We start from the raw sequence: 12,234 nt of genomic DNA, 5'->3' as shown, positions 1-12,234 counted from the left end.
TATCAATAGTTCTCTTCAGCTTTTTACTCATTGTTAAAAATCTCATTGTTAAAAATCTGTTGGGGTCTGACCTTGGGGTAAGAAGTTTATTTATTTATTTATTTACCAGCTTCCTCCCAGACTGGATGGATGCAGCGGCTCCTGTGTCTGAGCTAAGAGAGAGCTCTGGGAGAGAATTTCCCTCCCCCTCCCCAGAAATGCCTCAGAGGTGATTAGTATGGCTGCACTGTGAGGGTTGCCCAGTGAAGGACCCCGCTGTGTGGCCTAGCAACTGCCCTGAGGTTTAAAGCTGAACAGTAAAAGCAACACAAAGCCCATCCAATCCATCCTGTGGGGCATGGATATCAACAGCTGATGTGAAAAGCCCCTGCACTCAAATTGGAAGTGTCTGCCTGGAAACTGCAGTCTCTATTTCAAAGATTCCACTTCTCTGGGAATTCCTCCTCTGCTAGAGTTCCACAGCCTCAGGCTAAGCCTGGCACTATGTGGATTAGATGTTGCCTCAGGTTGTGTCCCCGCTGTTCAGGCTCTTAACTACCCCAAGGTGAAGCCCCAGACAGCAGAAGGCGCTTCTCATCTGTGCTGAGATCTGTTAGGTCACTTCTGGATTGGGGTGGTTCTAGGATCTGGCTTTATATTTTAAAGTGGCTTGATTTCTCTTTTGAACTGCTGTTTTATAAGCAGAGAAGAGCTATCAGCCTGTGCCATATTCCTCTATCTCAGTGGCTTCTCTGATCCCAAAGTTCTCCCCAGCCTGATCGGCACAACTGTCTATGTTGGCCTTTTTTCTTCCTCCCCTTGGAACTGACCTTTTCTGTTGAAACTCTAGATTCTCTTCAGCTGATAAGTTGTACTTCTTACCCTTGTGGTTTTTATCAGTCCAGCGTTATTTTTGAGGCTGATTTAACTAATTGGTAATGAGGGAAGTAGGGAGCTTACAAATTCGAGTGCATCTTCTCCTCCATCTTGGCTCAAACAAGGTAGTGTTCAAGTTCTTTTTTTTTCTCACATTTTTCAGGGAGTCCCATTATTCTCAAATTGTCTCTCCTGGATCTGTTTTCCAGGTCTGTTGTCTTTCCAATAAAGCACTTTACATTCTTTTCAATTGTTTTGTTTTTCTGGTTTTGCTTTACTACTTCTTGGTTTCTCCTTGAGTCATTCATTTCTACTTGTTCGAGTCTAATTTTCAATGATGTATTTTCTTCACTCACTTTTTTATATCTTTTTGTAATTGTCCAATTGAGTTTTTATCTTCTATGGAATTTTTTTCCATTTCATCAATTTTATTTTTTAGAGAGCTGTTTTCCTTTTCCAGCTCAGTAATTTTATTTCTCAATGATTTGATCTCTTTATACACTCTCTCTTTAAATATGTGGGATGACTTCTCCAGACTCTCTTGCCAAGCTTCCCTTTCCTTTTCCCGTTTCTCTTCTAGCTTTCTTGTGAGAGCCTTTTTGATTTCCTCTATGAGATTCTTATGTATTGAGGAGCAAATCATATCCCCCTTAGGTGATTCCTCTGGAGGCAATCTGCTTTTAGTCTCCTCATTGTTTGAAATCTTCTCTCTCTCCATACAGAAGCTGTCAATGGTTAGAGCTCTTTTAAATTTTTTGTTCATTTTGTCAGAATGGGAATCAAAGAAAATAAAATGACAAGAGAAACAATTGATCTGTTTTGGTGGGGTGATGGGGCTGGATCCTGTTACCGGGCTTCCTCTACAGACTGCAGGAGGCAGCAGCGAGGCACTAGGAGGACAGTGATGGCTGTGTTGTGTCTGTGCACTGAAGCTCTAAGAACAAGCTGAGTCACTCCAGGTGGAGGTGGAAGTGGTTAGGTCCCAAGAGAAGCTAGCTTTCCGGGTGTTTACACCCTCTACACTGCTCCTGGCTTGCTGCCAAGATGGAATATCTACACTGGGGTAAAAATCTTTTCTCAGAAATGTAAGAGATCACACCCATCCCCCCTCTGGTCTGAGCTATGTGAGCTTCCTGCCTCACTCTCGCTGCCTGCCCTCAGTCTGCACCCAGTCTATTTGTCCCCTCCCCCGAGCAAACACAGACCTTCTCTGGCGAATTTCAAGGATGTCTTCTGTCGGTGATCATTGTGGGTTTCTTTTCTGGTTAAGCAATAATTCTGAGGCTTGTCATGAAGTAAGTCCTGAGAGAAAACGCAGAGCTCAAGCAGCTGTCTGCCTTCATGCTGCCATCTTGCCTGGAAGTCCCAAACTACATACCTTTTGATGCAGCAGTGTTTCTACTGGGCTTGTTTCCCAAAGAAATCACAAAGGAGGGAAAGGGACACACATATGCAAAAATATTTGTGGCAGCTCTTTGTGCAGTGGCAAGAAACTGGAAACCTAATAGATGCCCATCAATTGGACAATGGCTGTTATGGTATATGAATGTTATGGAATATAATTGTTCTATAAGAAATGATCAGCAGGATGATTTCAGAGAGGTCTGGAGAGTCTTACAAGAACTGATGATAAGTTAAGTGAACAGAACCAGGAGATAATTATATATGGCAAAAGCAAGATAATAGGATGATCGATTTTGATAAATGTGGCTCTTTTCAACAATGACATGATTCAGGCCAGTTCCAATGGTCATGTGATAAAGAGAGCCTCTGTACCCAGAGAGAATATTATGGTACCTGAGATTGAATCACAAATGGATATTTTCATTCTTTTAGTTTTTGCTTGCCTGCACTTTGCTTTCTTTCTCATTTTTCTCCTTTTTGATCTGATTTTTCTTGTGCAGCATTGTTATGGGCCAGCACTCTGAAACAAGGATTCTTACAATGTGTTAAGTTGGTGGAATTGATGAGACAATGATTATCTAGTTTAGCATGATGTTTAATAGTACTCTGTATATTCAGGATGACTGATTTAATCTTACAACAAATAATGGTTTTCTAGTGGTATAATAATTGGTTTATACTCAGTATAGAGCATATAAGCTGTAGCCTCATCCAGATTCATTCAGAAGGCAGAGAAGACAAAGAAATAGAGGCAAGAGCTCAAGCTCTAGGGGAAGGAGAAAAAGATTCAATTCCATCTTCAGTCAGGCTCCTGGTAGCTGGCCTGGCTTCCTCCATTTCTCCATGGAAACCAAAATTCCGGAAGACCCTCCAGGAAACTAGCCGAGCCTCAAGTGAACAAGATAGGGCTTTTGTTGTTGTTGTTTCTTTGTTTTATTATTATTATTAAAGCTTTTTATTTACAAGATATATGCATAGGTAATTTTTCAGCATTGACAATTGCAAAACCTTTTGTCCCAACTTTTTCCCTCCTTCTTCCCACCCCTTCCCCTAGATGCCAAGTTGACCAATACATGTTAAATATGTTAAAGTATAAGTTAAATACAATGTATGTATACATGTCCATACAGCTATTTTGCTATACAAAAAGAATCAGACTTTGAAATAGTATACAATTAGCCTGTGAAGGAAATAAAAAATGCAGGTGGACAAAAAATAGAGGGATTGTAAATTCTATGTAGTGGTTCATACTCATCTCCCAGAATTCTTTTCCTGGGTGTAGCTAGTTCAGTTCATTACTAATCTAGAGCTCTATTTTGTTCATTTCATTGTTGAAGAGGGCCATGTCCATCAGAATTGATCATCATATAGTATTATTGTTGAAGTATATAATGATCTCCTGGTCCTGCTCATTTCACTCAGCATCAGTTCATGTAAGTCTCTCCAGGCCTTTCTGAAATCATCCTGCTGGTCATTTCTTACAGAACAAAAATATTCCATAATATTCATATACCACAATTTATTCAGCCATTCTCCAACTGATGGGCATCCACTCAGTTTCCAGTTTCTAGCCACTACAAAGAGGGCTGCCACAAACCTTCTTGCATATACAGGTCCCTTTCCCTTCTTTAAAATCTCTTTGGACCCCCAACCAAAAATTAAACTTGAAATACAAAAATTAAAAGGAGAAATCAATAATATTGAAAGTAAAAAAAAAACTATTGAATTAATAAATAAAACCAAGAGTTGGTTTTATGAAAAAGCCAATAAAATAGATAAACCTTTGGTAAATTTGATCAAAAAAAAAGAAAGAGGAAAATCAAATTGATAGTCTTACAAATGAAAAGGGGGATCTTTCCACCAATGAAGAGGAAATTAGAGAAATAATAAGGAGTTACTTTGACCAACTTTATGCCAATAAATTTGATAACTTAAGTGAAATGGATGACTTCCTCCAAAAATATAGGCTCCCTAGATTAACAGAGGAGATAAATTGCTTAAATAGTCCCATTTCAGAAAAAGAAATAGAACAAGCTATTAATCAACTCCCCAGGAAAAAATCCCCAGGGCCAGATGGATTCACATGTGAATTCTTCCAAACATTTAAAGAACAATTAGCCCCAATGTTATATAAATTATTTGAAAAAATAGGGGATGAAGGAGTCCTACCAAACTCCTTTTATGACACAGACATGGTACTGATACCTAAACCAGGTAGATCGAAAACTGAGAAAGAAAATTATAGACCAATCTCCTTAATGAATATTGATGCTAAAATCTTAAATAAGATATTAGCAAAAAGACTTCAGAAAATCATCTCCAAGATAATACACTATGATCAAGTAGGATTTATTCCAGGAATGCAGGGCTGGTTTAATATTAGGAAAACTATTAATATAATTGACCATATTAATAATCAAATTAATAAGAACCATATGATCATCTCAATAGATGCAGAAAAAGCATTTGACAAAATCCAACATCCATTCCTACTAAAAACTCTTGAGAGTATAGGAATAAATGGACTATTCCTTAGAATAATCAGGAGCATATATTTAAGACTGTCAGTAAACATAATATGCAATAGAAATAAACTACAACCTTTCCCAGTAAGATCAGGAGTGAAACAAGGTTGCCCACTATCACCATTACTATTCAATATAGTCCTAGAAACGCTAGCCTCGGCAATAAGAACCGAGAAAGAGATTCAAGGAATTAGAGTAGGAAATGAGGAAATTAAACTATCACTTTTTGCAGATGACATGATGGTATACTTAGAGAACCCCAAAGACTCTGCTAAAAAGCTACTAGAAATAATTCAAAATTTCAGCAAAGTGGCAGGATACAAAATAAATCCACATAAATCCTCGGCATTTTTATATATCACTAACAAAATGCAACAGCAAGAGATACAAAGAGAAATTCCATTCCAAACAAATGTTGAGAGTATAAAGTATTTGGGAATCCATCTACCAAAGAAAAGTCAGGAATTATATGAGAAAAACTACAAAACACTTGCCACAAAAATAAAATCAGATTTAAATAATTGGAAAGACATTCAGTGCTCTTGGATAGGCCGAGCGAATATAATAAAGATGACAATACTCCCCAAACTAATCTATTTATTTAGTGCTATACCAATCAGACTCCCAAGAAACTATTTCAATGACCTAGAAAAAATAACAACAAAATTCATATGGAAGAATAAAAGGTCGAGAATCACAAGGGAACTAATGAAAAAAAACTCAGAGGAAGGTGGTCTAAGTGTACCTGATCTAAAGCTATATTATATAGCAGCAGTCACCAAAACCATTTGGTATTGGCTAAGAAATAGACCGGTAGATCAGTGGAACAGATTAGATACAAAGGACAAAAAAGGGTACATATATAGCAACCTAATCTTTGACAAACCCAAAGATACCAACATTAGGGATAAAAATTCATTATTCGGAAAAAACTGTTGGGAAAACTGGAAATTAGTATGGCAGAAATTAGATGTGGATCCACACTTAACACCATATACCAAGATAAGATCAAAATGGGTCCATGATTTAGGCATAAAGAGGGAGATAATAAATAGATTAGAGGAACAGAGGATAATCTACCTCTCAGACTTGTGGAGGAGGAAGGAATTTATGACCAGAGGAGAACTAGAGATCATTATTAATCACAAAATAGAAGATTTTGATTACATCAAACTAAAAAGTTTCTGTACAAATAATACTAATGCAAACAAGATTAGAAGGGAAGTAACAAATTGGGAAAATATTTTTAAAAACAAAGGTTCTGACAAAGGTCTCATTTCCAAAATATATAGAGAACTGACCCTAATTTATAAGAAACTGAACCATTCTCCAATTGATAAATGGTCAAAGGATATGAACAGACAATTCTCAGAGGAAGAAATTGAAACTATATCCACTCTCATGAAAGAGTGTTCCAAATCACTACTGATCAGAGAAATGCAAATTAAGACCACTCTGAGATACCACTACACACCTGTCAGATTGGCTAAGATGACAGGAACAAATAATGATGAATGTTGGAGGGGATGTGGGGAAACTGGGACACTAATACATTGCTGGTGGAGTTGTGAAAGAATCCAGCCATTCTGGAGAGCAATCTGGAATTATGCCCAAAAAGTTATCAAACTGTGCATACCCTTTGACCCAGCAGCGCTACTACTGGGATTATATCCCAAAGAAATACTAAAGAGCGGAAAGAGACATATATGTGCCAAAATGTTTGTGGCAGCTCTTTTTGTTGTAGCTAGAAACTGGAAGATGAATGGATGTCCATCAATTGGAGAATGGTTGGGTAAATTATGGTATATGAAGGTTATGGAATATTATTGCTCTGTAAGAAATAACCAGCAGGAGGAATACAGAGAGGGTTGGAGAGACTTAAATCAACTGATGCTGAGTGAAATGAGCAGAACCAGAAGATCACTGTACACTTCAACAACAATACTGTATGAGGATGTATTCTGATGGAAGTGGAAATCTTCAACATAAAGAAAAACCAACTCACTTCCATTTGATCTATGATGGACAGAGGTAGCTACACCCAGAGAAGAAACACTGGGAAGTGAATGTAAATTGTTAGCACTAATATCTGTCTGCCCAGGTTGCATGTACCTTCGGAATCTAATGTTTATTGTGCAACAAGAAAATGATATTCACACACATGTATTGTACCTAGACTATATTGTAACACATGTAAAATGTATGGGATTGCCTGTCATCGGGGGGAGGGAATAGGGGGGGGGATAATTTGGAAGAATGAATACAAGGGATAACATTATAAAATATATATATATATATATATATATAATAAAAATTATTAAGTAATAAAAAAAAAATCTCTTTGGGATATAAAGCCACTAGTAATGCTGCTGGATCAAGGAGTATGCACAGTTTGATAACTTTTTGAGTATAGTTCCAAATTGCTCTCCAGAATGGCTGGATGTATTCACAATTCCACCAATAATGGATCAGTGTCCCAGTTTTCCCACATCCCCTCCAACATTTCCCTATCATTCTAGCCAATCTGACAGATGTGTAGTGGCGAGATAGGACTTTGAATGAAACAATAAAGAATTTGGACTTTAATACCTAGCTATTCTTTTGGTGATTACTGAACTGAAAAGAAAGCTGCCCCAAAGATCTCCAGAAAACCAAAGGAGGACACTACATTTTGGCACAAGAACATCACACAGCATGATAATTGTGGAAATTGTATGGAAGAATTGTACATATTTAGGATGTATAGAATTACTTGCCATCTAGGGGAAAGGGTAAGGGGAAGGGAGAGGAAAATTTTTGAATCCAAGGTTTTGTAAGAGTGAATATTAAATATTATCCATGCATATGTTTTGAAAATAAAAAAAAAACTTTTAATAGGAAAAAAAGGAATAAGGACCCTATTTTTTTCTTTTCCTCAACATTGAGAATATAATTTAATTTTATTAAGTTCTATATGAATTTATCAAATTACCAGCTACCTATGCTTCATTCACTTCTAACATATTTGTGTCATTAGCTTTGCTAGGGATAGAAAAGAGCTTTAATTGCCATTATTCTTTCTTGGATGTAAAAGCCCAAAAGACTAGGGTTTGAATTCTTACATAGATTTATGCAAGTAATGTGAAACTAGATTAACCATTTAATCATTCTTGGCCTTTGTTTTCTCAGTAAAATGGGATGACAGCAGCATCTACCTCAAAGATTTGTTGTAATAATAAAATGAAGTGATGTATGTAATTGTATTTTCTTTATTTCTTGCTTTTGTTTAGGCAACCTTAGAGCTCTATATGTGTGCTATTATTGGGCAGCTGAGCTATATTCTAGGTCTGAAGTCAGAAAGAGGTATTTTAAATCTGGACTCTGATACTTATTAAATATTAATCTTAGGCATATCACTTAACCTGTTTGCCTCAGTTTCCTCATCTGGAAAATAGAGATTATAATAATGCCTACCTCCCATGACTATTGTCAGAGTCAAATGTCTAAAGTGCCTAGCATAATGACTGCCACATGGTAGGAACTCTATAAATCTTATCTGTAGTTGTTATTTTTATATTTGTTAACTTAAATAAACTTTTTATTTTCCCTAAATTTTCAAGGCCTAGATAATTTAATTTGGCAAAAAGACAAAATGAATTGCAGAATTAACTTTTCTAAACAGTGTCTTAAATATATATATATATATATATATATATATATATATATATATATATATATATATGAAAAATACTTTTAGGATTTTTTTTTCTGTTGAGAAAGCACAATTTAGTTGCATGGCTGTCAGTATGATATATGTCTTCTCATTTGAGAAAATGTCTGAGGAAATTATCTACCATATATACAATTTTTCAGCATATTCTTTCAGAAAAGAACACCTAAATAAGACTTTTTTTTTCTGTTTTCCAATCCCAGAGCATGAGACATGTTAATTGTGAAAGGCAGGAACTTTTTATTTCCACTCTTGATGGCTTAAAATCTGTTTCTCTTCTAATCAGGTATGATATAAAGCCCCTCTTTCTCATCTTTCGTTGTTTTTTTTAACCTTTTCATAGGAAGCAAAAATGTGTGTTGGGTGAGAAACTGACTAATAAAATTTTTGTATATAGCAGAAAGCAGCATTCTAGATAATTTTTATTTATTTTTAATTAGCCAACATTTCTACCTTGTATCTTGATTGGATCCTGAAGGATCAGAAGGGAAAGCCTTATAGTCTAAGTTAAATTGTAGATAATAAAATCACAATTCTAAATAAATGATGAACTTTAACCTTCCAAGGGAAAAAAAAAGTAAATTATATATATTTTATTTGCTGCAGCAGGGGTGACTAATATATTCTGCCTAATATATATCTCCAGTCAGAATGATACTGAATCACCAAGGAGATTCAGGTGATAATTTGTTTGCCTCAGCAGTTAGTTGTAGTGACTAGAGAACTGGACTTGGACTAAAGAAAGAATTGAGTTCAAATCTAGCATTAGACACTTACTGGCTATATATCCTTGGGCAAGTTACTTCACATCTGTAGGCCTCACTTTTTACAACTTTAAAATTAGGGTAATAGCAGCACCTACCTCTGGGAATTCTTGTGAGAATCAAATGAGATAATATCTATAAAATACTTATAGTGATCAATTAGCACATAACAGGTGCTAAATAAATACTTGTTTCTTTCTCCCTTATTGGCAATCTTCAATTATATCTATATGGTAAAAGAACTAGAAAATTATTTCTTCACAAGATTAGACTTCTATGAGATATCATTATCAACACATATTACAGATAGGTTCTGTTTGTCACAGTCTTTTCAAATTTAAATTTTACCAACAGAAGACAACCTTGAAATTCACTAGAAATGGTCTGTTTTTTCTTGGGGGTGGGAATGGCCAGATCTGGAGCAGACTAAGGGCAGGCAGTGAAAGTGTGGCAGGCAGCTAACATTAAGCAGACCAGAGGGGTGTGATCTCTGCTGTTTCTGTGGAAAGAACTTTACCACAGTGTGGATATTTTGTCTTGGCAGCAAGCCAGGATCAGCAGAGAAGCTGTAAACACAGGAAATAAAGACTATAACTTTTAAAAGCTAGTGTCTCTCTGGACCTGGTTATCCCCACCCAGAATGTCTCAGCAGGCTTTTAGAGCCTCAGAGTCTCAGAGCAAAGACTCAGTGCAGCTATTGCTGTCCTGCTAGTTCCTCACTGCTGTCTCCCACAGTCTGCAGAGGAAGCCCAGTAACACCAACCACCCTCCCCCCCCAAAAAAAAAGCAGACAGCATTTGTTTTTCTTGTAAGTTTGTTTTCTTTGATTCTTCTCCGACAAAATGAGCAAAAACTTTAAAAAAGGGACTCTAACTATTGATTGCTTCCATATGGATATATATATATATATATATATGTAGATAGATAGATAGATAGATAGACATATATCTATCTATCTATATAGATATAGATATATAGTTATAGATTTAGATAGATAGATAGATAGAGAGAAGACTTTAAACCCTGAGGACACTAAAAACAGATTATCGTCAGATGAATCCCCAAAGGGAGATATGATCTGGTCCTCAACACACAAAACTCTCATAGAAGAAATTAAAAAGTCTCTCACAAGAGAGCTAGAAGAAAAATGGGAAAAGGAAAGAGAAGCTTGGCAAGAGAGTCTGGATAAGTCATCTCACTCATTTAAAGATAGAGTGGATAAAGAAATCAAATCATTGAAAAACAGAATAAGTGAGTTGGAAAAAGAAAGTAGCTCTTTTAAAAATAAAATTGGCAAAATAGAAAAAAAATTCCATAGAACAAAACAAGTCACTTAAAAACTCAATTGGACAATTAGAAAAAGATATAAAAAAGTGAGTGAAGAAAATAATTCATTAAAAATCAGAATTGAAGAAATAAAATTGAATGACTCGGGGAGACACCCAGAATCAGTCAAGCAAAACCAAAATAATGAAACAGTGGAAAAAAAGTCAAATATCTTCTTGGGAAAACAACAGACCTGGAAAATAGATCTAAGAGAGATAATCTGAGAATTATTGGACTCCCTAAAAATATGATGAAAAAAAGAGCCTGAACACTATTTTCCAGGAAATTATCAAAGAGAACTGCTCAGAAATTATAGAAAGAGAGGAGGAAATATATATTGAAATAATTCATCAATCACCTACTGAAAGGGACCTTAAAATCAAAACTCCAAGAATATAGTGGCCAAATTCCAGAACTATCAAACCAAAGAAAAAATATTAACAAGCTGCTAGAAAAAATCAATTCATAAGACAACTCTGAGATACCACTATACACCTGTCAGATTGGCTAACATGACAGGAACAAATAATGATGAGTGTTGGAGGGGATGTGGGAAAACTGGGACACTGATACATTGTTGGTGGAGTTGTGAAAGAATCCAGCCATTCTGGAGAGCAATTTGGAACTATGCCCAAAAAGTTATCAAACTGTGCATACCCTTTGCCCCAGCCGTACTACTACTGGGCTTATATCCCAAAGAAATACTAAAGAAGGGAAAGGGACCTGTATGTGCCAAAATGTTTGTGGCAGCTCTTTTTATTGTAGTTAGAAACTGGAAGTTGAATGGATGCCCATCAATTGGAGAATGGTTGGGTAAATTATGGTATATGAAGATTATGGAATACTATTGCTCTGTAAGAAATGACCAGCAGGAGGAATACAGAGAGGCTTGGAGAGACTTACATCAACTGATGCTGAGTGAAATGAATAGAATCAGAAGATTGCTGTACTCCTCAGTGCTGTATGAGGATGTGTTCTGATGGAGGTGGATATCTTCAACATAGAGAGGATCCAGCTCACTTCCAGTTGATAAATGATGGACAGAAGAAGGAAGAGAAGGAACACTGGGAAGTGAATGTAAATTGTTAGCACTACTGTCTGTCTACCCAGGTTACTTGTACCTTCGGAGTCTAGTACTTGATGTGCAACAAGAAAATGGTATTTGCACACGTATATTGTATCTAGGTTTTATTGTAACACATGTAGAATGTATGGGATTGCCTGTCATCAGGGGGAGGGAGTTGAGGGAGGGGGGAAATAATTTGGAGGGATGAATACAAGGGATAATGTTGTGGAGAAAAATTGCTCATGCATATATACTGTGAAAAAAATTCTAAATAAAAAGTGTATTGTATGCAAAAAAAAAAAAAAAGAAAAGTGCATGCAAATTGATTACTCTAAAAAAAAAAAAGAAAAAAAAAGAAAAAATCAATTCAAATATAGAGGAGCCACAATAAGGATTAATTACCCAGGATCTACCCAGTGTCCACATTAAAGAATTGAAGGGACTGGAATCTGATATTCCAAAAAGCTAAAGAACTTTGTATGCAGCCAAAATAACTTTATCAAGCCAAAATGAGCATTTTCTTCCAGGGAAGAAGATGGACATTCAACTAAATAAGTGAATTTCATCTATTTTTGATGAAAAAAA

Source organism: Sminthopsis crassicaudata, chromosome 2 (genome assembly GCF_048593235.1).
Source record: "Sminthopsis crassicaudata isolate SCR6 chromosome 2, ASM4859323v1, whole genome shotgun sequence".
Taxonomy (NCBI): Eukaryota; Metazoa; Chordata; class Mammalia; order Dasyuromorphia; family Dasyuridae; genus Sminthopsis; species Sminthopsis crassicaudata.
Note: the sequence above shows the minus strand (reverse complement) of the source record.